The following is a 23039-nucleotide window of genomic DNA, read 5'->3' as shown; positions in this document are numbered from 1 at the left end:
CTTCATGGACACCTGTAGAGCCCTCTGGGTCTTGACAGGCTCCTACGGACACGTATGGACTCCTATGGGTCTCTACGGGCTCCCGTGGAGCTCTATGGATCTCTGTGGTCCCCTGTAATTGCCAAATTCCCTTTCTCGCAGAAAGAAAAGTACATTTCAAACTAATTTGACTGTTCCTCGTCCAGTTCCCCACTACAGAGGGGATGTGGCGCTGCCCCACGGCCTCCCGGCACCTCCACCCACGTTTTCCTGGTGTACCCCAGAAAAATGAGCAGGTTGAACGCCCACAATTTATTTCCAAGGCCGTACCACGGCAACCTCTCAACAACAGGTGGTTTCGTGGCGCAGAAAAAGGGCAAAATGCGGTTATCGGTGCCCAGAGCCAGGCCGTCCAAACAGTGGAGTGGCTCCTCTCGGCCCCAGAAGAGAAAGAAGAACATTTTCCTGCTGATTTTCCCCAGAACGGTTCAAACTGGATCCGCTGACATTTGGTCAGCATCAGGCGGCGCACGAGGGGATCAGGGAAAGTTCACGGAGCAGCAGATGGGGGAGCGGGTGTTTGTCCCCGAGCGAGCACGCGCGGCTGCTCCAACAGCAACGTGGACCCGGCACCTCAAGAAGCTTCGGAAAAGGAGAAAGATACATAAAATATTGTATTTCTATGATTTTTTTATTATTATTTGCTTGTTTGAAATGTGCTTCTGTCTTAGAGCACTGCCCCAGCATCACCGCTCTGGCTTTGGAAGGTGAGAAGTATCAATTATGAGAAATATGTCACATGTGAGTATGTATTCAGTATGGGAAATATATTGAATATAGGTAATATATTGAATATTGGCAATATGTTGAATATTGGCCATACATTGAATATTGGAAATGTAATCGATATTTACAATATATACTATATGGAAAATATATCAAATATTGGAAATATATTGAATATAGGTAATCTATTGAATATTGGCAATATAATTGATATTGGCAACATATCCTATACGGAAAATATATTGAATATTGGCAATACATCCTATATGGAACATATATCAAATAATGGATATATATTGAATATTGGAAATATAATAGATATTTGCAGTATATTCTACATGGCAAATACATGGAATATAGGTAATATATTGAATATTGGCAATATATTGAATATTGGAAATATAATTGATATTGGCAATATATTCTACATGGCAAATCTATGGAATATAGGTAAGATATTGAATATTGGAAATATAATTGATATTGAAAATATATTCTACATGGCAAATCTATGGAATATAGTTAATATATTGAATATTGGAAATATAATTGATATTGAAAATATATCCTATATGGAAAATATATCAAATTTTTCCAATATATTGAATATTGGAAAAATAATCGATATTGGCAATATATTCTACATGGCAAATATATCAGATATGAGAAGGAGACTGAATACAGCATGTTCACTATGAGGAATACGCTGAATACGAACAATTCAGTGAACAAGGAAAGGGGCAGGAAAGGGCGGGAAAGGGCGGGAAAGGGCAGGAAAGCGCGTGAAGGTGCCATCGGGGCTGCGCGGCCTCGCAGCTCCGCGCCCACGTGCGCGGCGGCGCCTTTAAGACGCGGCCCCACCCCTTTCGCCTCCGCGGTGACGTCACCGCCCCTCGCGCGCCCCCCGCCCCGGGGAAATCCCGCCCCGCGGTGACGTCAGGCGGCGGCGGCCCGGGGAATGACATCACCTGTGCGAGTGGCCGGCGGGCGGGAGCTCGCGCCGCAGTGTCCCCGCGCCGCGGCCCCAGCGCAGCCGCCGGGCGGAGGCGGAGGAGGGAGGAGGAGCGGGAGGAGCGGGGCGGCCGCGGCCCTTCCGCGCCCCTCCGCCGGCCAGCATGGGAGCGGGCGGCCGCGCCGCCAGGTACGGTGAGGCGGCGGGGGGGGGGACGACGCGTTATAGCGGGGGGCGAGTGGGTGGGGGCGCGTCGCAGCGGGGCCGCTTTGTCGGGCGCAGGTGGGTGCGCTGAGCGCGCGTTGTAGCGGGGGGGCGCAGGTGCGGCGCGGGGAAGGGGCGCGGGTGGGTCCCGCTCTGTGGCGGGGGTGGGTGGGCTGCGCCGGGGGAGGGGGCGCGGTACGACGGGGAGTGCAGGCGGCTTCGCGTTGGGGGCGTTATAGCGGGGGGTGGGTTGGCTGCGGTGGGGTCTGGTTGCGGGGGGTGCGGCCGGGTTGGGGTGGGGGGGGTCGCGTTGTAGCGGGGGGTGCAGGTGGGTGGCACCGGAGAGCCGGGGGCGTGTTATGGGAGGGGTGAGGGGGGGCTGCACTGGGGGGAAGGGGCCGCGCTATAGCGGGGGGGGTTGGGAGGGGGCGCGCTGGACCAGCGGCACTTGGAGCGGGGAGATGCGAGACAGAGTCCGGGGTGGGGGCACCGGTACCGGGTGGGAGCACCGGGAGGCGCTGGAGCCCGGGCGGTCCGGGGGACATCCAGCCGCACACCCCGGTGCTGGTCCCCGGGGTGAGCCCTGTGCCGTTCCGGGGGTGGGCTCGGTGTCCCGGTACCCGGGCGGTGCCCGGTGCTCCATCCCGCGCCCCGGTACCGGGGATCTGCTCGGTTCCCGGTGCTCTATCCCAAGCCCCGGTCCTGGGGATGTGGCCGGTGCCCTGGTACCAGCGATGTGATCGGTGTCCTGGTCCTGGGGATGTTCGGTGCTCCGTGCTCCATCCCAAGCCCCGGTACCAGGGATGTGCCCGGTGCCCCAGTACCAGGGATGTGCTCGGTGCCCTGGTACCGGTGCTGTGCTCGGTGTCCCGTTCTCTGTCCCAAGCCCCAGCACTGATTCACTCTCCGCGTCCCCCGCCTTTAGAAGGCAGCCCTGTGTCACTGCCGTGCTCTCCCCTCGCTGTCCCTTCCGCTCGTGTCCCCTCTTCCCGACCGCGGTCCCACCAGGCGAGTGGGTGCTCATTGCGGGGTGCTGACCCTTGGGATGGGATTTGGGGTGTTCTGGTGTCACCAGTGCTGGCAGGGAACAGCCAGAGGCTCGTGTCCCTGATCGGTGGCTTCTCTGCATCCCGGCATCCGCGTGTGCTGGGGATGCTCTGGTGGTGTCGCTCCCGGAGCAGCAGCACTGGGATGTGGATACCGGAGGAGACACGGGAGCGTCCCCGCAGCGCTGGCAGGGCGATGTCACAGCCGGGGCTGTGTCCCCTGGGGTGCCCCACCACAAACACCGGTGGCACTGGGGGTGCCTCGTCCTCCCCTCCAACTCCGGAGTGTTCGGGAAGTGGGTTTCGCTGTGCGGTGACCTGGTGACAGCATCAGCAATGAGGAGGGGACTTGGATCATTCCAAAGCTCCTGAAGACCCCGTGTTGGGGTGGGGGTCCCCTCCTCTGTGCTGGGGTGGCTGCATCAAACCTGCTGCTTCCGCAAGGTGCAGGGGACCGAGGGACATCCCCGGGGTTGGCAACGGGTGGCTCCGTGTCCGTCTGCCCTCAAGGATTTCAGCTGAAATCCCGAGCCCTGGGGCCATCCTGCGGCAGCGAGCGCTGTCCCCGGAGCCCCCGTGTTCCGAAGGCAAAACTTGTCACATGGAGGGTGGAAAAAAAGCATAAAATAAGAGTAATGGTTAATTGTGTTTCATTGGGAGGATCCTGTTCCTGTCCCTCCTGGGGAAGCAAATGGTGTAGATGTGGGATAAGGGGAAAAAAAATAGATGCTGGTGAAGGGGTGACAGCGTGGGAGGGGAACTGGGCTCTGCAGGGACCGGAGGTGCCTCGGGTGGGTGCTGCACCCTCCCGGGTGGGGACGTCTCCGCTCTTTGGGCGTTTGCCCTCTCTGAGTCCCGGGAGGCTCCGCTATTACAAAAACACTCATTGCAATCGGGAGGAAAAAGCGGTTTTGGTTGCGGGGTGATTCCAGCCCTTCCTCTGAGCTGGGAGACCCTGGGGGGGCCAGAGGGGCAGCACCTGGAGTGTCCCCTTGTCCCTTCCCTGGACAAACCCCCCGCTCGATTTGCGGGGAACATTCCCCATTGCACTTGCCTTCTCCCGCCCGCAGCTCCCGTACTGGCAGCGCTGCCTTGCAGCTCCATTCGGGCAAGACCTGTGTCCCAAGAAGCAAAATATTATGGATTTATATATATATTTTTACCCTATAAAGCGTGTTTTGGGGCTTGTGGACCTGCGCCAGGCTGTGACGGCTCCTGATGGGGAGGAAAATCAAAGCGCCCCTGGGTCCGGAGCACGAAGGCGGTCGGGTTCGGCAGGGCAGGGCGCGTGCCGATGCGGGGACCCTCCTGCCAACTGTTAATTGTTCCCTGCCAGATTGACTTATCAATTAACGAGTTTGCTGGCACTCTCCTCCTCCTTCCTGTGCGTGGTAAGGGCCCATATTTCAAATGGGGGAGAAAAAAAAAAGTCATAAATGCTTTGAGTAATGCAAGAGGAGCTTCCAGCTGAAGCCGTGCCACCGAGAGAGAGAGGACACCCCGCGGAGCCATTTGTGCGCCTGGACGTGGGGTGGTGGGGCAGAAGGTCCTTGAGTCCTCTTTATCCTGGCCTTATCCTCACTGGCAGGAGGGAGTCGGGTCCTTCGTGTCCCCTGCTCTCTGGTGCTCACCGGGTTTTATAAACGTGAGTTTGGTTAATGCAGCATCTTCCTGGGGTGTCTCCTCCATCTCGCCCCGAGGAGAGCGGGTTTGCTCTGCGTTTTGTCTGGTTAATGAAGAATAACGCTGTGATGCGTTGCATACGAGGGAAATGTGCCTTTGCTCTTTCTCCAGGAGAGCGGCTTGTGGTTAGACCCTTAATACTTCTACTTTTGTGGTGGGGATGAGGGTGAAGAAACACCTGAGGTCCACCCAGGTGGGATGTTTGAGATGATGTGGCCACATGGGGAAACTGAGGCTGGAGAGAGGGGTGGTGGTTGTGATTCCTCACATCATAGGAACAACTCCAGCCTTGCCCAAAGGGCCGGGGCTATGTTTAGAGATACCAAAGGTGGCTTTGAGGTGGGAGGTTGTCCCATAGGGTGCTACTTTGAGGTCTCTAAACACAGCCCAATGGTGGGTAGGGATGGATGCTCCCAGGATGGGACGCAGCGTGGCGCACGGGGACGGTCCCGTCCATCTGCTCACCGTGGGGCAGAATAACTCGAGGTATTAAATGTGTGTTGAGCTGCTTTTCCCCTTTTCCACGTGGCACCTGCGGTTGCGTGGGCGCCGAGTCGTTGTGATGGATGCGAGGTGTTTGTGTCCCACCACCACCTATGGATTTCATTTGAACCTCTCGGTTCCCAACTAAAACCAGTTTTCCTTTTGTATTGCAGAGATAACAAAATTGCGAGTGTAGGATACGGAGATGAAGTGAAGCCAGATCTGAGCCGGGCCAGTGTGGGTGGGTGGTGAGGAGAGAGGTGACTCTGTTGCATTAAAAAGATGCTGCTGAGGAGTTTAATCCACGCTTGCTGAACTTTGAGCTTTAAACTCTTCTTATAAGAATTGATAAGACATGCATATTATTCATAAATCTCTCTCCAAAAAAGGCAAGCCTGCAGATGACTTTGTTAAATATCAGTGCTTCAACAGCGTGAAAAACGTGCCCAGCTCCCTGCTCCCAATCACCGCTCCCTCCAGCCTGAAGCTCTTTGCTGCCGGAGCCCCGAGCCCTTCGCTCTGCTCCCCAGAACTTCTATGTTCCGATATCTGCAAAATGAAGAAACCAGCCATGCTGGGAAGCTTCTAACTATAACCCTATTTTTTATATTTTTTTAAAAATCGTTGTCAATTTTAAGCTCGTGAACCCTGAAGTAGTAAAGCTCAGGCCGGCTTCCTTTCTGCAGAGTTTATTGCACAATAAGCTGGAACAATCCGAGGACTCTGTTTGGCTCTTATTTTAGTGCTCTTGTCCCCTCTCTCTGATGGTTTGCTTTATAACTTGACAGATTTTTGTTTCTTTGACATCAACCTAGCAAACTGGAAATTGTCTTTCATTTTCCCCATCCTTCAACTCATGAACCCTCTACGCTTCCGAGCCTGATCCAACATCATTTTCTTGGACTTTTGTTTTCTATTTTAGCTTGCATATCACTTTCTTGGCTTAGCAATTTCTCGAGCTTGGTGTCCCATTGCCATAGCTGCCTGTGCTCTCGGGATATTCGCGGCTCAGCTGAACCAGCCCTTGCGGAGCTGCGTGTCCTGCGCACAGAGCCCTTTGCAGGTGGCCACAGCATCATCCCAAAAAAGAGTTTTTAGCCTGTGTTGCCCTCTTGACGCCACTTGATGAGGAGCTGGTTGGGAGGTGTGAGTTTCTTTAAACTTTATTATTTTGTATTAATCCATGAAGCCTCTTGGCTGGTGTGTGGGTCCCATGTGCTGTGTTCGGCCCCAAGGGAGGAAGAACAGGTGGTGCTGAGGAAGAGGATGCATCATAGAACCCATAGGATGGGTCCGCGCGTCCCTCAGGGATGTCCAGGTGTGAGATGTGGATCTTCAAAGCTGCTTAGGGATCATAGAATCATAGATTAGTTTGGGTTGAAGAGACCTTAAAGCTCCCCCAGTGCCCCCCCTGCCATGACAGGGACATCTTCATCAGCTCAGGGTGCTCAGAGCCCCGTCCAGCCTGGCCTGGGATGTCTCCAGGGATGGTTCAGCCACCACCTCTCTGGCCAACCTGGGCCAGGCTCTCACCACCCTCAGGGCAACAATTTCATTGTATCCATCCTGAATCTCCCTCCTTTAGTTTAAAACCATCACTCCTTGTCCTATCACAACAGCCCCTGCTCAAAAGTCTGTCCCCATCTTTCTTATGGGCCCCTTTTAAGTCTGGAAAGGCCACACTAAGGTCTCCCCTTAGCTTCTCTTCTCCAGCTGAACAGCCCAGCTCAACCTGCAGTTTGCACGGTGTCACAAATAGGATCTGTGGTAACGCTCATGCTCCAGTTCTCTGGCAAAATTTGCACAATTAAGAGCTGCTCTAGATTAGAAAGCAGATCTTAGTTTGTCTAAACAGGTTTAAAAACCTATCAAATTAAACTGGGCCAGGCGACTCATAAAATGTGCACACCTAAATTGGTTTAGCGCTTGCATAAATCAGATTAAATCTGAGCTGTGAGATGGTTTAGGGCAGGAAGCCTGTGGCTGTTTCTGCCCAGCTCCTGGAGGTCTCCGCTCCCTCCGTGGGGTCGGGGCTCTTGGTGCAGAACAGCAGCTGAATCGCTTGTTTACAGCCTCGTTTCATGGGCGATGGTTCTGGACGGTGCTGGTTTATGTCAGAGCAGAGGGTGCAGTTTGGCTGTGACCTCGCAAGCAACTGGGACGTCCCCACCTCAGCGGGGATGTCCCAACCGAGGAGGAAACCTGGAGGTCAAGGGGCTTTTAATGGCACAATTGGGGAGGTGAGAGGATGGATGGCAGACTTTAGGAATTATTTGCTCTCTCTGGTGCTTGCTGTTGTGTTCTGGGAGGTGGTGGATTTACACACCCGATCGAGTGGTGAGTTGAGATACACCAAATCCAAACTTCACAAATACCCACACTTCACATAATGCCGCTTTGGGGCTTTTTTCCCCCCTTTGATGGCTTGAGAGCAGCAAACACACGATGCGATGCAGTTAAATGTGTCACCACGTGCTCTGCTTGCAGGAGGCACGAGGCTGCAGGCAAAGCGCTCTTGGTTTGTTTTACTTGCAGCCACTGAGCTGGGGTTGTGAATAGGACAGAGAGGGAGGGCATGGTGGGCTGGTTTCTGCACGGCTTCTCAACATGCAGTGATCCCATCTCAGGAAAACAGCAGCCCCGTCTGAAATTCAGCGCCGTCTCTTTGTGTTGCTCAAGTTGTAGCTCGCCATCTCTCCCTCTGAGTTGTTCCTGAATTGTTCTCTTCTCTGTGGTGTCACTATATCCAGATGGGTGTTTCTAGTAATTCTACAGATGATTTAAATCTGAAAGGTTCTTTTCTTCCAAGTCTCGATCGCGCTTCCCTCCATTTTGCCGTAGTGAAGGCAGCGGAGTTCAGGCTGCCCGCTCGTGGTGCCGCCAGCGCACGTGTGTGTGTGCGTCCATGCAAAACCTGCAGGAATTGGGCTTATTTTAACCTGATCTTCAGCTTTGATATCATCAAGTGTTTGCTCTGGTTCCTGTGAAATGTAGATGGGTGCTGCTTCTGGCTTGTACCGATCAAGGTTTCCCTCCTGCTGCTTCTTCCCTTTGTTTGCCGCCTTGTTGTCGCTTGCTGCTGATGGCTTCGGCTCTTTCCCTCTGTTGGCTGTGAAGGGGAATGGGAAGCCGAGCTGCACTTTCCAGTTGCCACATCAAGTTCCCGTGTGACCCCTGCCCGTGTCACCCCTGCCCTGTGCAGCTCAGGATGGGCAGAAGGCAAAGGCGATGGGCAGAAAGCAAAGGCAGAGAAGGGTCCTGCTGGGAGCTCCGAGGTGGAACAGGCAGGTGGGGACCAAACCGTCCCTTCCTCCCAGCAGGAGGGGACATGCCCAGGGCAGAGGGGTGGCCCTGGATGGGTGGGAATGGTGATGGGGAGGATTTGGCATCAAAGCACATCTGAGGCAGTTCTCATGGTGCTGTGGTTTCCACCAACAGATCATTGTCCCCTGGGGTTCCTGTCCCCTCCAGGCAGCTAAGCACTGTACCCACCACCCCGGGAAACCTGGGAGAGGGGAAGCCGGGGCTGGGCATCCCTGGGAGCGCACAGGGCGCTGGTGCTGCCGTCTCCTACCCGGGCACAATGTGGTTTGCTGACCACCCTGCAAAGAGCAGAGCGATGCTCTGGGAACCCGGAGGCGCAGGAGGGATGCGGAGGGCTGGGCATCACCATGGCTGCTATATGGGGTTTGCCCAGTGCGAACCAGTTCTCAAACCAACTGATGTTTCTGGTCCCTGGCACGGGTGGCTGGCGGTGGCACTTTGCGCTGGACCATCACGCACCGCGAGCGGAGCGGCACGCGAACCTCCGAGTCGCCATTTTATTTTTCTTAAACGTTTATGTATAACCATACACTAACCTATAAAAATTAGTTTAGGATGGCTGCCAAGAAAATCTCTGCAGTGCCTTGTGGGTAACTCCCTGTGAATTACCATAAAAGCCGTAGTGCCGAGGCTGCCGTGGCAGTTGTGAGGATGCCAGTCATAACGCTCTGTATTTAAAATTCAGATGAATGTCTAATGCGTTTGTGTCTGGATTGCAGCAGCTCGGAGCGTTTCTGGCGTCCCTGCCCCGCACACCGCTGCGCCCGCTCGTGCTTTTTAACGACTTCTCGCGCTCTCGCAGCGTTTGCCTGGTTGCGAATGCAACAGGTAGCGCAATGCTGGCCGGCGGCGCTGGGATGGAGAGTGGATTCTGATGGCTTCCTCCCGGGGGGGACCAACCTCCTGCTGCCGTTGAGCCGCCGGCAATATTTCACCAAAGGGAGAAGCCGCTCCGTAACCCTTCCCCTCTGCATCCTGCATGAACGACGTCCTGTTTCCGAGCCGCTCTATTTCTGGGTGTGCGGGATGCCAGGACTTGAATGCGCTCGAGTGAATGAATCAGGTTATCCCGATGTCTGTGCAAGGGGGATCTCGCTGCCGTGCTGGGGAAGGCTGCGGTTCTCTGGTTGGCATCGCTAGGGAATATAAAGCGGTGCTGTTGCGGTGCCGCTGGTTGCTGCGGAGCCGAGGTGACTGCGGGTCTCCGGAGCGGAGCCGCGGGCCAAGAGATGCTCGGCTTGGTGCGGGCGCTGGAAGGAGGTGTTGCTGCTCTTCTGCTGGGCATGATGGATCATTTCATTTAAATTTTCCTGAAATATAGTATTCATCACGGTGTCAGTGTCCCACCTTCATTATAGCTACCTGATAAACATCTCTAATCGGAGAGTGATCTCTCTGCCCTGCCAGAAGCCGCCTGGGGAAATGAATAGATTTTGGGAGCTGGGAGAGGTGTCTTGGGGATGCGTTCTGCTCTCCCACCCGTCTGTGTGTGGAGATTCGCTTGCATGGTTGATAAATAAAGCAAGAGGCAAATCTGTTTTTCCCAGGTTATCTTGGCGGTGTTTGTATGTGGCTGTTTCTATTCAGGGCTCTAAGATGGTGGTGGTTTGGATGGAACCTGGTGTCCCTGTTAGTGTGGTTTTTGCCCAGGGGTTTCTGAAGGACCCTTAAATGCAGCCGCTGTCCTGGCTGGGGGTTCAGGGTACCCAATGCAGCTTCACCCCAATGCACGGGGCATCTTCCACCCCTCGAGGGGTGAATCCCTGATGCTCTCCCAGCTGGATTTCGGCAGGAGGGGATGGAGCTTTAGCTCAGGGCTCAGCGCCTCCCCGGTTCCCCAGCACGCACAGCAGCCACGGTGGCCTCTGCATCCCCATCTTACAGAGCTGGGGAGCATCCATCAAATTGCTGCTCGTCTCGTTCCTCTCCTAATTGGTTTTACCACCAAGGAAGGGCTGCTGTTCCCAGGGGCTCTGCCCTCCCCGTCCAGCGCCCTGGGTGAGCTGGTGTGCCCGGGCTCGGCTGCAGACCTTGGCCACCCGCTCCAAACCACGGGTGATGGCCGCTGTGCCCGGATGGATTATTGTTCATCTGCACAGCAGCGGGAGACGGCGGCTGCTGGTCCTGCTGCTCCGCTTCAGGGATTGGTGGCTGATCGTCCTCTGAGCCCCGTTTGGGAAGGACCCCGGAGGTTTTGGGGAGTTGGCTCCTGATCATCTCTGAGGTTTTGACCTTCAGCATCAAAATGGAAGCACCGCGAGTCCCCAGGGGCCTTGTCTGGTCTCAACCCCCTGGGCTGCTCTTCTGGAAAGGACTTTCTTCTCTCTGCACCTCCACTTGTGCCTCTGCTTCCTCCTCCGCATTTGACCCGGAACAAGCTGAATTCTCCTCTGGTTTGGGATTTCCTGTCACCTCTGTTCCCCTCCGGTGTCCAGGCCCTGAAACTCGCAGCCTGTTTCTGTCCTGCTGCAAAACTCATCGGGGAGAGAAGTCCCCCCCGAATTTGGAGTCACTGGACACCTGTGACACCGAACTGCGAGACCCGAGCAGGGCAGCCAAGCAAATTCCCTACTAATTCCTTCCTGGAAGAACTTGTTGCACCATGCTGATAAGAAGATTTATTTTTTCCAGGAGCCGAAGGAACCACTTGGCGCCCTCAGAGATGAGGATGAACCCGCTGTTGTGCTCGGAGCGGAGCTGGGGCCGGGCAGGGGGCACAGCAAGGTCCAAGGACGAGCCACCGTCGCCGTGTGTCCTTCCAGTGTCATCCCGCCGCCCTGGGGAGGGATGAGGAGGAAGCTCCGCAGCCCCATCATGTTTCAACCCCTCAATTTTAGCAGCCTGGCCTGCAGAAGCCTGTCTGGCGCTGCGGGGTGGGGGCACCAGGGGCATTTTATGGACTACATGCTGTTAAATGCTTTGCTGCTGGTCCCGGTGAGGCCGTCGGGGTTTTGAGAGCGCCCACGGACCCCCAGCGCTCTCAGCATCTGCTCCTGAGCTGCGGGCAGCAGGACTTCAATGCTTTCTCCATCCATCTTTCCCTCTGCAAAGCAGCTTGGACCCCCCGGGCTGAGCAGCTGCCCCAGCAGTGCCGAGGGCACGAGCGTCCCTGTGCTGGTCCTCCCGGCAGAGGTGACACAGGAGACAGCACCGATGGCTTCAAGATGTGCTGGCCTGAAAATGGGTGTGAGGTTGCTCTGCAAAGAGCAAAAGTAGGGAGGCGGGAAGGAGCTGAAGTGTTTCTTAGAAGAGAGGAACAAGCATAAATTATTTAATGGCCCTTGCAGCTAAGGCTTCTCATCCTGGCTGCCTTGCGGAGGGAGCCGTGCGGGTTATGGGTGCCCAGCCTGGCAAAGGGCTGGATTTTGGGCTGGGTGAGGGGTGATGGGGAGGGGATGAAGAGGAGATGCAGTGTTCATGCTCGGAGGGGTGTTTGCAGCTGGTGGGGGTATTCCCGGTCTAGGTGTAGGTGTGAGAACCCACCTGGGACATCATCACCAACGTCCTACCTGGTCCCCCGCCTTAGTTACCGGACCGTCCTCCCTCAGTGAGGGTGTGTGATGTGGTTGGGTCTCTGTGTCGGGGGGACAGGACTGGCAGAGGAGGGGGACAGGCAGGTCACGTCTGCGCCATCCTCGCCGTTCAGCACACAGAGCACACAGGCTTAGATTTCACTTTTAAAACCACCCAGAGCCAGGCTGTAATTAGGCTGTGTTGCCTCGTAACTGGATCTCCCAGCATGCTGCTTTGTTCTTGGCTTACCCTTGACTTTCTCCAGCGTCTTTGGGCGAGTTGTATCCCTTTGTGCCTCGGTTTTTCATCCTCTGTCCTGACTCTTGCAGGACAGGTGCTCTCAAGGCTGCTCAGCAGCATCTCGGGCAGCTCTGGCCCCAGGAGTCTCGGTCTCCCCTGAGCCCTCCAAACCTTCTCATGAGGAGCCTTTACAAGCGATTTAGTTGCAGTTTCTCTAGGAAATATCAGAGGAGTTTGTGATGCTGGACTCTGTCTCATGTCAGGCCTCCAGAACACTCTACGGCACGCTTTAATCTTCGCCAGAAAATTAAAGCTAGACTTTCAACTTGGGTTTTTCTTTGGAAGTCGATTTATTTTAAAACCACTCTATTTTTTTTTTTTCTGATTGGTCTTTAAGGAGGCGAAAAAAATGCATAACCTGAAATCTCGTTCATTTCAATAATTGCTGGGCTTGGGCTTTAAGGTGCAAAGTGGCTGGGCCTCCTTCTCAGTGCCCTCTGTCAAGGCAGTGGGTGCATCAAATGTCGCCCTGTCTGTCTGTCCCTTTCTGTCTGTCTGTGCGTCTCTTGGCGCCTGTTGCAGTCGCAGCCTCTGGAAAACGCGCCGGGGTTTGGGGCAGGTGGCAGGGGCTGGGATGTGGGGAGCGGGTGGCAGCAGCTGGCGGTGCAGGGGACGCTGCCGGGAAGGGGGCGGTGGAAGGGACGCCGGGTGCAGGAACAGCCCGTGCGGCTCCGCTCGGTGCCAGCAGCTCCGCGCCACGGCCGCCCCCTCGCCCAGGGACACGTGGGAGATTTGGCAGCGCCTTGTTCTGGTGGGAGCTCCAAACCACCATGGGACCATCCAGGCCCTGTCTGCCCTGCGGGTGCCCAATCTGACCAAAATCACAGAATCCCAGAATGTCAGGGGTTGAAGGGCCCTGGGAAGCTCATCCAGTGCAATCCCCCCATGGAGCAGGAACACCCAGCTGAGGTTCCACAGGAAGGTGTCCAGGCGGGTTTGAATGTCTGCAGAGAAGGAGACTCCACAACCTCCCTGGGCAGCCTGGGCCAGGCTCTGACACCCTCACCCCAAACAAGTTTCTTCTCATATTTAAGTGGAACCTCCTGTGTTCCAGTTTGTACCCATTGCCCCTTGTCCTGTCACTGGTTGTCACCCAGAAGAGCCTGGCTCCATCCTCCTGACACTGCCCCTTTCTATATCTGTAAACATTGAATGAGTCCCCCCTCAGTCTCCTCTTCTCCAGCTCCAGAGCCCCAGCTCCCTCAGCCTTTCCTCACACGGGAGATGCTCCACTCCCTTCAGCATCTTGGTGGCTGCGCTGGACTCTCTGCAGCAGTTCCCTGTCCTTCTGGAACTGAGGGGCCACAACTGGACACAAGATTCCAGGGGTGGTCTCCCCAGGGCAGAGCAGAGGGGCAGGAGAACCTCTCTGACCTACTGACCACCCCCTTCTAACCCACCCCAGGTATGTTCCTGAGCTCACGTTGTCCCACAACCAAACCCTTCAGGGTGCAAACTCCCTCCGTTCTGTGGGCAGGGATTTGTGGTGGATTTTCCACCTGGGCAGACGATGGCAGGGCTGTTTCTTGGCTCTTGGGCTGGATCTGCCATCATGCATGTTGATTATTTATTCTTTTAGTTGCATTGTGCTGTTTTTTTCCCCCGGTGAGTGCAGGAGCACAATGAGCTCTGTGTTCCCTGGAGCACCGGGCTAGCGACTGGGGTCGTGTGGGCTGGTGGCCCCCGTGTCCCCAGCGGTGACAGTGGCCCTGTCTGCCCCAGCCCCTTCCCTTCGACCAAGCTCTTGGAGAGCCTCTCCCGACCTTTCCAGCTCCGTGCCCTCAGCTGCCACCAAGCAACACGGTGACATTTCACGTCTTGAATGGCTGAGCAGTTTCATAAAGAAAAAGCCAGCAGAAATGAAACGCTTTGGCTTTTTGTGTCTGACAAATTGGATTTCTTAACGTGAAGCTTCATCTGTCAGCTGGTGGGACCCCTTGGGGGTGGCAGAAGATGGGGACGGGGTGGGACAGGGAGGGAACACACGGCTGGGATGTGGGGAGGAAGGATGCAGGAGGAAGAGGAGGGAGCGGTGTTGCTCAGCAGTGTGGATATTTGCATTTCTGGAGGTCTCTTTGGGAAAGGTGGGGCTTTGCATCAGGCACGGGACAACTGAGCTACCCCTGCTGCAACCCAGCCCGGCTGAGATGGCAATTGCTGTTTCTCCCTCCCAAGCCAGGAAAGCAGCATCTTCACCTCCCTCCATCAATTAGGTGATGCTACCATACCCTAATGTACCCAGGGCACGCGTGTGTGTGGGGAGGGAATTTCCTCTGGTTTTGGGCTTTGTTGGATAGCTCTGTTCAGACTTAATGGTCCGAATAGATAGTTTGTTCAGGCTGGACATGAGGAAGGAATTGTTGGCCCTGAGGGTGGTGAGAGCCTGGCCCAGGTTGGGCAGAGAGGTGGTGGCTGAACCATCCCTGGAGACATCCCAGGCCAGGCTGGACGGGGCTCTGAGCAACCTGAGCTGGTGAAGATGTCCCTGTCATGGCAGGGGGGGCCCTGGGGAAGCTGGGAAGGGCCCTTCAACACAAACTTGTCTATGATTTTATGATTAATACAGTCTAACCCTGGTCTGGAGATGAGCATGAGGAATCCTGAGTCCCTGGAGACTTAGTAAGTTTCTTCCCTCCCCTTTTCCATTTTTATAAATTGAGAAATTAAAAGAAAGAAAGAAAGAAAACAGAAAAGGCTTTCCACGAAGCGGGTGGGTGAGCAGAGCCAGCTCCCTGCCGAGCTGGCCCGAACAGCAGCCACCACTGCCCTGAGGCTTTGGGGACCCAGCGTGGCGATGCTGGCAGCGCTGGAGCCGCTGTCCCCTCACCGTGACACGGAGCTGCTGCAGCTCCCTCTGTCCACAGTGTCTTTGTCAGTCTCGCCTCTCCCTGGTGATGGTTTTGTCCCCAGCCCTCGGTGCACTGGGTTTGCTGGTCGCACTGGCAGCTCAGTGGGCTCTGGGGTGCCCGCAGGCTCTGGAAGCCTCTGCAGTGCTGCTCATACGGAAAACACTCACAGTAACCACAAAGAATGGAGAGGGCGCTTAAAAGAACAACACAAAAAGAGGTCATCTGTAGGGGCCTATGGAATGGGGATATTCAAGCTGCCTCACGTAATTTCTGCTGGGGTTGACTTGAGAGACTCCTTCCCCTGAGCCCCAGGGCTGTGTTTGCGCAGATGTCCCATCCCGCGGGTGTCGCTGGGCCGGTGGATGCTCCGTCCCGATGGAGATCACAGCCAAAACACCCGGCTGGCAGCCCCAGTGACGTTTCCTCGGGAGGGCTGATTAACCCTGGTTTTTTTGGTCGTACGAGTCCTTGTGCATCAGCTGCTTTGGGCGCAGTCCCACAGGAGGGTAGAACATGAATCCTGCACAACTGTGGCTGCTGAGATGGGAGAGGAGCATCAGGTGTGACACAGTGGGTGCTTGAGCTGGTCCCAGCTCGCTGCTGACCTCGGAGGGCTCCGGAACGGTTCAGGGATGTGTCCACCATCTTGCTTAGGTGTCAGAACAGGGTTGGAGGGCTCAGCAAGGCGCTGCAACACCACAAGCTGCTGCCTGATATCTCCCATCACTGCACTTTTGCAGAAGAGCTGTTAGAGAAGCGCCTTCCAAATAAGGTTCCAGATGTGCGCGTTGCAATCTTTTCTGTCCTAACATCACCCAGCAGATCCCCACCACCCCGAGCATCAGGGACACGCAGCAAAGTCCGAGGCCAGGGCTGTGTTTGAGGCCAAGGTGGCCAAACCCTCCTGGGCTTTAAGCAGAGCAAAGCTTGGGCACGACGGGCAGCAAACCCCCGGGAATGTGGCTGCCAGAAGATACCCGATGGGTGGAAAAATCCCTTCATTCAGTTTTCTCGTGTCTCAAGTGCAAGTGGGAGAGCTGGACCTGGCTTTTCCCAAAGTGGAGAAAAGGGCTGAAACCTCCTGCCCAGGCGCCGGTGCCATGGATGCGTGTGGCACGTCCTCCCGGCTCTGTCGGCTCCATTTGAGGATTTGATGCATCCTGCTGTTTAAAAATAAATAGCTAGTTATTTTGGGCCAGGGAGACAAACAAATCAAGAGGCCAGTGATTTCTTCAATCATCCTGCATGCCGCACAGGGGAAAAATTAATAAAGTACCTGCCAGCCCCAGAAGCTATTTGTTAAAGCCAACGATAATGATGGGCAAAATTGAGTTCTGCTTATGATGGGTTTGCTCACGCTCCCGCGCTCCCGCTCCCTTTCCAAGGCCTTGCCGCTCCTGACGGCGCCGTGGGGGGGAAGGAGATATTGATCTGTGATGGGGTCTGAGCGTTGCCAGCGTTGGGAAGAGCGGCACAGAGCTTTCCAACCTCTCCGGGTACTCGCTTGTGCTCTGAGAATTGGGTCCTTTTAGGTGTTTTGGGATGCAGGAGAAATGTGGGTTATCCATGGAGTGTCTGCCCTGTGGATATTGCACATTTCTTGGTGAATTTGGGCCTCTGGAGGCTTTTTGGGGCTTTGCAGAACCTGCTTAGCATGTGGCTGATGAACACGGCTGCGTGTGGGGTGGTTGGGAGCAGGATTCATTCTCTGCTTTGCTGCAGACCAAGGGAACATTGTTTTTCCAGTTCATTCCTCAAGTTTCTCATCTGTGAAATGGGCAGACGCAGAGCCCAGGGCTGGTGGTGGATCCAGGAGGTTTTCACGACAACCCTGAACTTGAGAAGACCAAGCTTTCCTTGGGCTGTTGATAACTTGCCCAAAGAAGCGGCCAACGTCACCCGCCTCCTCAGGGCTGTTGGCTTCTCTGTGTTTGCCCCCCAAAGGTTAACCGAAGAAACATTTGGCTTCTGACATTGAGAATAAAACACCACATGGTGGGAGCATCCAGCACCTCTTGATTGCAGAGCCAAAGGTGTAGGAAGGTTGGCTGAGCCTCTGGGTTTTGTTGCCATCCAGCTGCTGCCGTTGGGTCTTCCCAAAACTCTCCTCCTGATCCACTTATCTCAGGAATATTTCATGGCAAAGGTGATAACAGTGCAGGATCTCACATCAAGAGCAATGGGGGTTTGTCCAGCTGGGAGATGGCGCTGTTTATTGACTGGTTTGGTGCTGTTCGTGTCTTGCGTTGCCCCGGTGGGAGATTAACCCTGGTGCGGCCATGGGAGTAAGAGCCAACCCCAAGTACTGGTGTGGATGCCAGAGGGAAAGCTGAGCGGGTGAAGGCTCATATCCCGCAGCCATATGGACAGAGGTCTCTTCGAGAGGTGGTTTGAGAAGCAAAACCTTTCTCCCTCCCAGTTTCGGTGATGCCCCATCCTGCTTCTTGTCCACAGAAGCTCTTTTGGCAGCAGGGATGCTGCAGACAGTGTTTGCTGCTCCGTGTTTTGGGTTTTTTGGTGATGAATGTTCTCCTCCCCCTCAAAATACCCCCCTGCAGGGTGCTTTCATGTTCAAAGCGAGAGGAACGTGGCTCCTCCTGCTAATGAACCTTTGCTGGTTGCCCTGGCTCGTGGGTGGGTGTGAGGAGCAGATCTGGATTTAGCTCAATGCTGACGAGGCTTTGGGAAAAAGGGGGGGAAAGTCCCTTTGGAGTTTACTGTTGCTGTGAGACGCGGGCTCTGTGGCTGGAGTTAATGGGAAGGTGCCCATGAGGTGGTACCAAGTGGCCCATGAGCTCCATAGCGGTGGGTGAAGCTCCCACCTCACTTACTGGGTGGCTCACAGGTCCCATTGTAACACCAATGAATATTTAAACCAAGAGTTGATCTACATCCAGAGCATTTAAATCAGTTGCGCGTGTTTAAGCTGCTGCTGTTGAGCTCCTGGGAGCCCATGGATGGGAAGGACCTGTGGTCAGTTGTGTCTCACCATGGGCCTTTCCAGCTGGGTTTGTGTTGGGGTTCTGGGTTCCCTTGTCTCTCCTGCACCCTCTTTGCAAGCAGAGCAACACATGGACTTTTTAGTGACAAAACAGTCTGCAGTGATGGCAAAGGAACCCAAATGGTGCTGCTTTTGGAGGAGCTGAGCGATGATCTGCGTCATGCTGGCTGCAAGCGATGGGTTGAATCCTAAATCTTGTTCTCAGGCTCTAGGGGCCTGTTTTCATCTTGGGGTGGTGGGTCTGAGACCGAACTACCTCAAGGACCCTCCAAAGGGTGGTGGGTTGGGGCTCCAAGCTCTAGGGACCTCCTCAAGAACACTCTCCATAGCACCATGTGGCAGCCCCTGCGAGCGGCTCGGCCCTTCGCTGGCACAGAAAAGACAAATCAAATAAACATGCTTGATTGCTTAAACATTTGTTTTTTAAATTAGCAGCAGCTTTTTTATATTAAAGTATGTGGATATGCTGCTGGGGAACACTTTAGCAAGTTGTTTTTTTTCTTCCTGGTGCTACTTTTCCAGAGTGATTCCTGATTTGAAAACCAAATGCAAAAATGCAGGCCAAGTTTGAGGTTTAATCCCGCAAGAGATGTCGATGGGAAGAAGCTGCGCGGGTTGGAGCCGTGGGGCCCTGTTGGGATGTGTGATGAGATGGGAGCCGAAGGCAGCGTCGTTTGCAAACCGCGCCTGGAGAAAAGGGCTGTGAACAGCTCGGAAGGGGCTCCACGGACGTCCACAGCTTCTCAGGAGAAGTTTTAGTGACCTAGGAACTGTCAGAATGTTGAAACTGCCTGCAAGGAGGTGTTTGGAGATGCTGCATATGGGAGTTTAATGGTTTATGTGCCCACAGGGATGTGGATCTGCAGCCTTTGTGCTGTGGTCTAGCTGAGCTGGGCTTAGGGACCAGTTGGGCTGGGGTTTAGTGTCCTCCCCTCTGCGTGGCACGGCGGGTGACCCTGTGCCTCTGCTTTTGTTCTTACTCTTTGGTTTCTGTCTTGTTCAGATGGCGAAGAGACAGCCTGGTGTGAGGGTTACAGCTTGGCCAGCATTACAGGAGAAGAGGGGTTTAGATGCTGCTTTAATAGTAACCAAGACTGCCAAACAGCATCTCTGGGAAGGCAAAATGCAACCAGAGAGATGCTAATGCTCCACGTTGACCTTGCTTGAAGCATGTGGAGGTTTTGCCGTTTCCATGCGCTTGTTATCAGCTGCCTAAAATAGCATCTGTCCAAAAAATAACGCCGAGAACCGAGCGGGGCCGGCTGGGTGTGCACCTGTGGGAGCCGCGCTGCTGCTGGGGCTCCCTGCGAGCGGTGGCGTTGCAGATGGAACCGCGCTCCCGCAGTCAATAGAAATAGAGTTCCCACAACCCCGCTGCTTTTCGTGTCATCCCCCCTGGGCTGTAGCAAAGCTCCTGGCAGCTGGAGCCGGCGGGAGGACCCTGGGCTGGCGCTGGTCCCTTTGCCTCTGCATGGACCTCAGGCCACATCCTTAATTCTTTAATTAACGGATGCATCCCCGCGTGAGCGCAGCTCCGGGTCCGCGCGGGGAGGGGATGCTGCTCCGCACCCTGGCTCCGTGCCCTTCCTAACGGCGACCGCTTTGTTGTTGTTGTTTTCTTTTTACATATTAGAGGTTTAATAAATGGAATTAAATACTGTGAAACTTAAGGTAATTAAATGTGGAAGCAGAAGGAAAAAAAAGAAATTGTAAAGCATCCTCTCCAGGAAACTAATAGGCTCCATGCCTCCTTATCTTAATGATTTTCATAATTTAGCTGAATGCGGAGATAATGGATCTGATGAACCTTTCTGGAGCTAACTTTAGATTTAATGGGCTTCTTGCTGGAGAGCGGGATGGGGGAAGGTGCAATCAACGTGCTTGAGGAGGGAGATAAGAGCAAGGGAGGCTGAAATAAACAGCCCGACGGGTTTTCCGAAGGCTCGAGAGCTGCTGCATGTCCGCAGATGAGTGCTGCATCCTTCCCACCTGGAATTAACCTCGGAAATAATTGTCAGAGGCCATGTGATTTCCTGCGGCACTGCCAGCGGGTTTTGCCTTTCTGCACAACCCCTGACCCTCCCGGGGACGAGGGAGCCGCAAAGCCGGGATCATCTGCATTAATCTGGTCTCATTGAGGCGGGATCAGTGAAACCACCTCGCAGATTCACTGTATTATGGAGCAGATTGAGGGACTTAGAGAGCAAATTTAATAAATATCATTTCGATATTACTCTGCAGAAAGAAAACTCCACGGAGCGGCTGATGTGGAAGCACCTTGTGAAGGGTGGTTGATAGGGACGTGATGTGTTCGTGGAGCTGGGCGAGAGGGGATGGGGAAAATGCTGCATATTGATGTGGGGTTGGGGGAATGGGAGGAAAGGGCCAAGCACTGGGTCACGGCAGCACGTGCAAAAGCAAGTGGGGCTGAGCGTGCTTGGGGAAGGGGGAAGGTGGATGTTTGCAAAGCGATGGAGATGGGACCTGCCCCTTCCGTTCCTCTCTGGTGCAACCATGAGTCTCCTGCTGCCTCCTCGGCTCTGTCACAGTTCGCACAGGGCTGATTTAGGAGCAAGATAGAGATGCTGAGGTTGAGCTTGGACCCAAAGCAGCTTTGCTGTGTGGGTGCGGTGACAACTGCTCACGATGCAGCCCCAAAGTGACCCCCGGGGCCGAGGCAGCACCCTCCACGGGCACTGCGAGTGGCTTTAGGTGTGGTGGTGAAGCTGTTTGGATTTCGGTTTGGTTTGCTTTTTGCAGGCAGCTATTTGAAATCAGCAGCTGCCATGTGGGTTTGTGTTTGCTTTGTGCCGGGGAGGTGGCACGTCCAGGGAGGTCTGGGGGTCCTGGGACAGCTCCAGGTTTGGGGGTCCCGTGGTGTCCGTGTCTCGGGGTTCCCTGTATTTCCCAGGGGAGTCTTTGAGCTGTGCCTGAAGCCTCTTTGGGAGCTCTCCAGTGCAAAAACAGAACTGTTGGAGCAAGCCCAGCTCAGGAATGGGGGGACATGAGATGGGTGCTGGCACCTGGGGTGTCTGAGTGTGACGTGGGGAGCAGGGCCGGTCACTGTCCCCATGGGCTCATCTGCATGGTGCAGCCAAACAAAACCCTGTCCCTGCAGCCCAGGGAAAGCTCCAGCTACAACGAAAGTGATTGCAATGGGAAAGCCCAAACCATTTCTTGCAGGGCTGGCTGTGGTGAGCGAGGCTTTGGCTGTGCCGGGGTCTGGGGATGTACCGGGATCCTGGATCTCCCCAAAATGTCCTGCGCCGAGCACCCACGGCAAAGGTGCAGCCGGAGGGGCTGGTTTGGCTTTGTCCTGGGCAGGACCCCCTGCCTGCTGCAAAAACACTTGGGTTAGGAGAAATGTGTGACCTCTTGCTAACCCCCTTCTGCTCTCGCTCTGCAAGATGGTAAAAAGGAGGGGGAAAAAAAAGGAAAAAAGCGAAAAAAAAACCCCACACTGTGGCCAATCCGAGCAGGGTGAGAGCTGGGGACCATATCATTAAAATGCTAAAAATGAGCGTGCTGAAAACAGACACAATTGGGTATTTAAAGCTCTGAATGAAAAGAGTGTGTGTTAGCCGGCTTGCGGAGAGCCGGTCTCCCAGAGCCCTTGGAAAATATGTGGTCAAGCCCGCACCATTAACTTTTTGTTTCTGGTTTGTAAAGTAGCTGTGAAATCCCAGGGGGGGCCCGGACCCCACGTCCCTGCCAGGCCGGGGGACACCCCTGCCCTGCGGAGCAGTGGCTTTGCCAGTCGCTTGATGTACGTGGGGCAGCCTTTTGCTGGCCTGCAACGATCTTTATCCCAAAATGTGTCGCTTATCATGGGGATTTGCGTGGCCTCTGTGTCCCCATGTCACCAGGGACCCCTCTGCCACCTCAGGTGGGATTTGCATGCTGAAGCGTGGGCTGCGTGGATGGAGGGGCCAAGCGCAAAGAAGCTTCAGCGCTGCCCCAAACTGGCTACAAATCGACTGGTGAATCACCCCAAAGTCACTTCAGGGCCGTTGCATCATTTGTTTGCAGCTCCTTCAAACTTGGGGGTTGCTGGAGGCGCCAGCTCGGGTGCCCGGGGCTGTACCAAGCGCTGTGAGGTCCTGCGATGGTTTGGGGTGCCTCCTTTTTTGTGGAGATGTGGATTTTTCGCAGCTGCACTCAAGCAGGGGTTTGCCGCAGCCCAGCTGGTCCCTGGGTGCAGGTTGTGGCCCGTGTTGAGCTGCGGGTTTTTAGCCGGGTGCAGCGTGCACGAAGGTGTGCACGGGGTTATTTCCCTGCACGTATGCGAGTTTCCTGCATCTGCTTGTGCAGAGGGATCTGTGTGGGTGCAAAGTGCCCCTAAAACATCTCCTAGGGCAAGTATTAACTGCCAGGCTGGGCTTAGCTCCAGCAGGCAGGAACAGATGAATCAGACGCTTAATGGTAAAATCAAACCTCTCAAATTATTAAAAACAACCCAGCTCCAACGGGCTCCTCTCTGCTGTCCAGGGAGCCCCAGCGAGAGGGAGCGAGGAGGGATTTTTTTAAACCAAACTGGGGTTTTTGAGCCCCCCCGCCCCCATATCTCCTGGCTGGCAGCCTCTCGGAGGGGAAGTTTTACCCCGCCTCCCGCGCTCTCGGATGTCAGGTTGGCAAGAAAAATCCCATCTGTTTTCAATCTGGATCCTCACTTCCATCCACCCAGCCTTTCTCCTCCCCGCGCTCCCCCGCTCCCAGCCCCCAGCGCTGGCGTGCGCGCCCAGCAGGCCTTGCCGATGCTTTATTTTGTGGGTTTTTTTTCTCCTCAAAATGTACGTGGCCTCCTTTGCCCCCCGCGTTCCCCCCGTCTCCCAGCACATGCTCCAGCGCAGCCCTTCCCGTGCTGGGGCTGCCAAGAGCGGCTCTGTGCTCAACCCGCTGCACTCGCTGGCGCGCAGAAT

The 23039-nt window shown here is 55.0% G+C and overlaps 1 protein-coding gene across 11 annotated transcripts in view; it reads left to right on the top strand.

The window, feature by feature from the left end:
* The first annotated feature begins 1749 nt into the window (after positions 1-1749).
* The window catches only part of PTPRS (protein tyrosine phosphatase receptor type S), a 149996-nt gene continuing 128706 nt past the window's right edge, over positions 1750-23039 (top strand). For 10 of the 11 annotated variants that reach the window (XM_065858066.2, XM_065858065.2, XM_065858063.2 and 7 more), the window contains exon 1: positions 1750-1906. The gene's annotated coding sequence lies outside the window, so the exon portion shown is untranslated. The remainder of the gene's footprint in view (positions 1907-23039) is intronic. The other variant, XM_065858067.2, reaches the window with a different exon arrangement.

This window comes from Patagioenas fasciata, chromosome 27 (assembly GCF_037038585.1).
Source record: "Patagioenas fasciata isolate bPatFas1 chromosome 27, bPatFas1.hap1, whole genome shotgun sequence".
Lineage (NCBI taxonomy): Eukaryota > Metazoa > Chordata > Aves > Columbiformes > Columbidae > Patagioenas > Patagioenas fasciata.
This window is presented reverse-complemented; position numbering and strand designations above follow the sequence as displayed.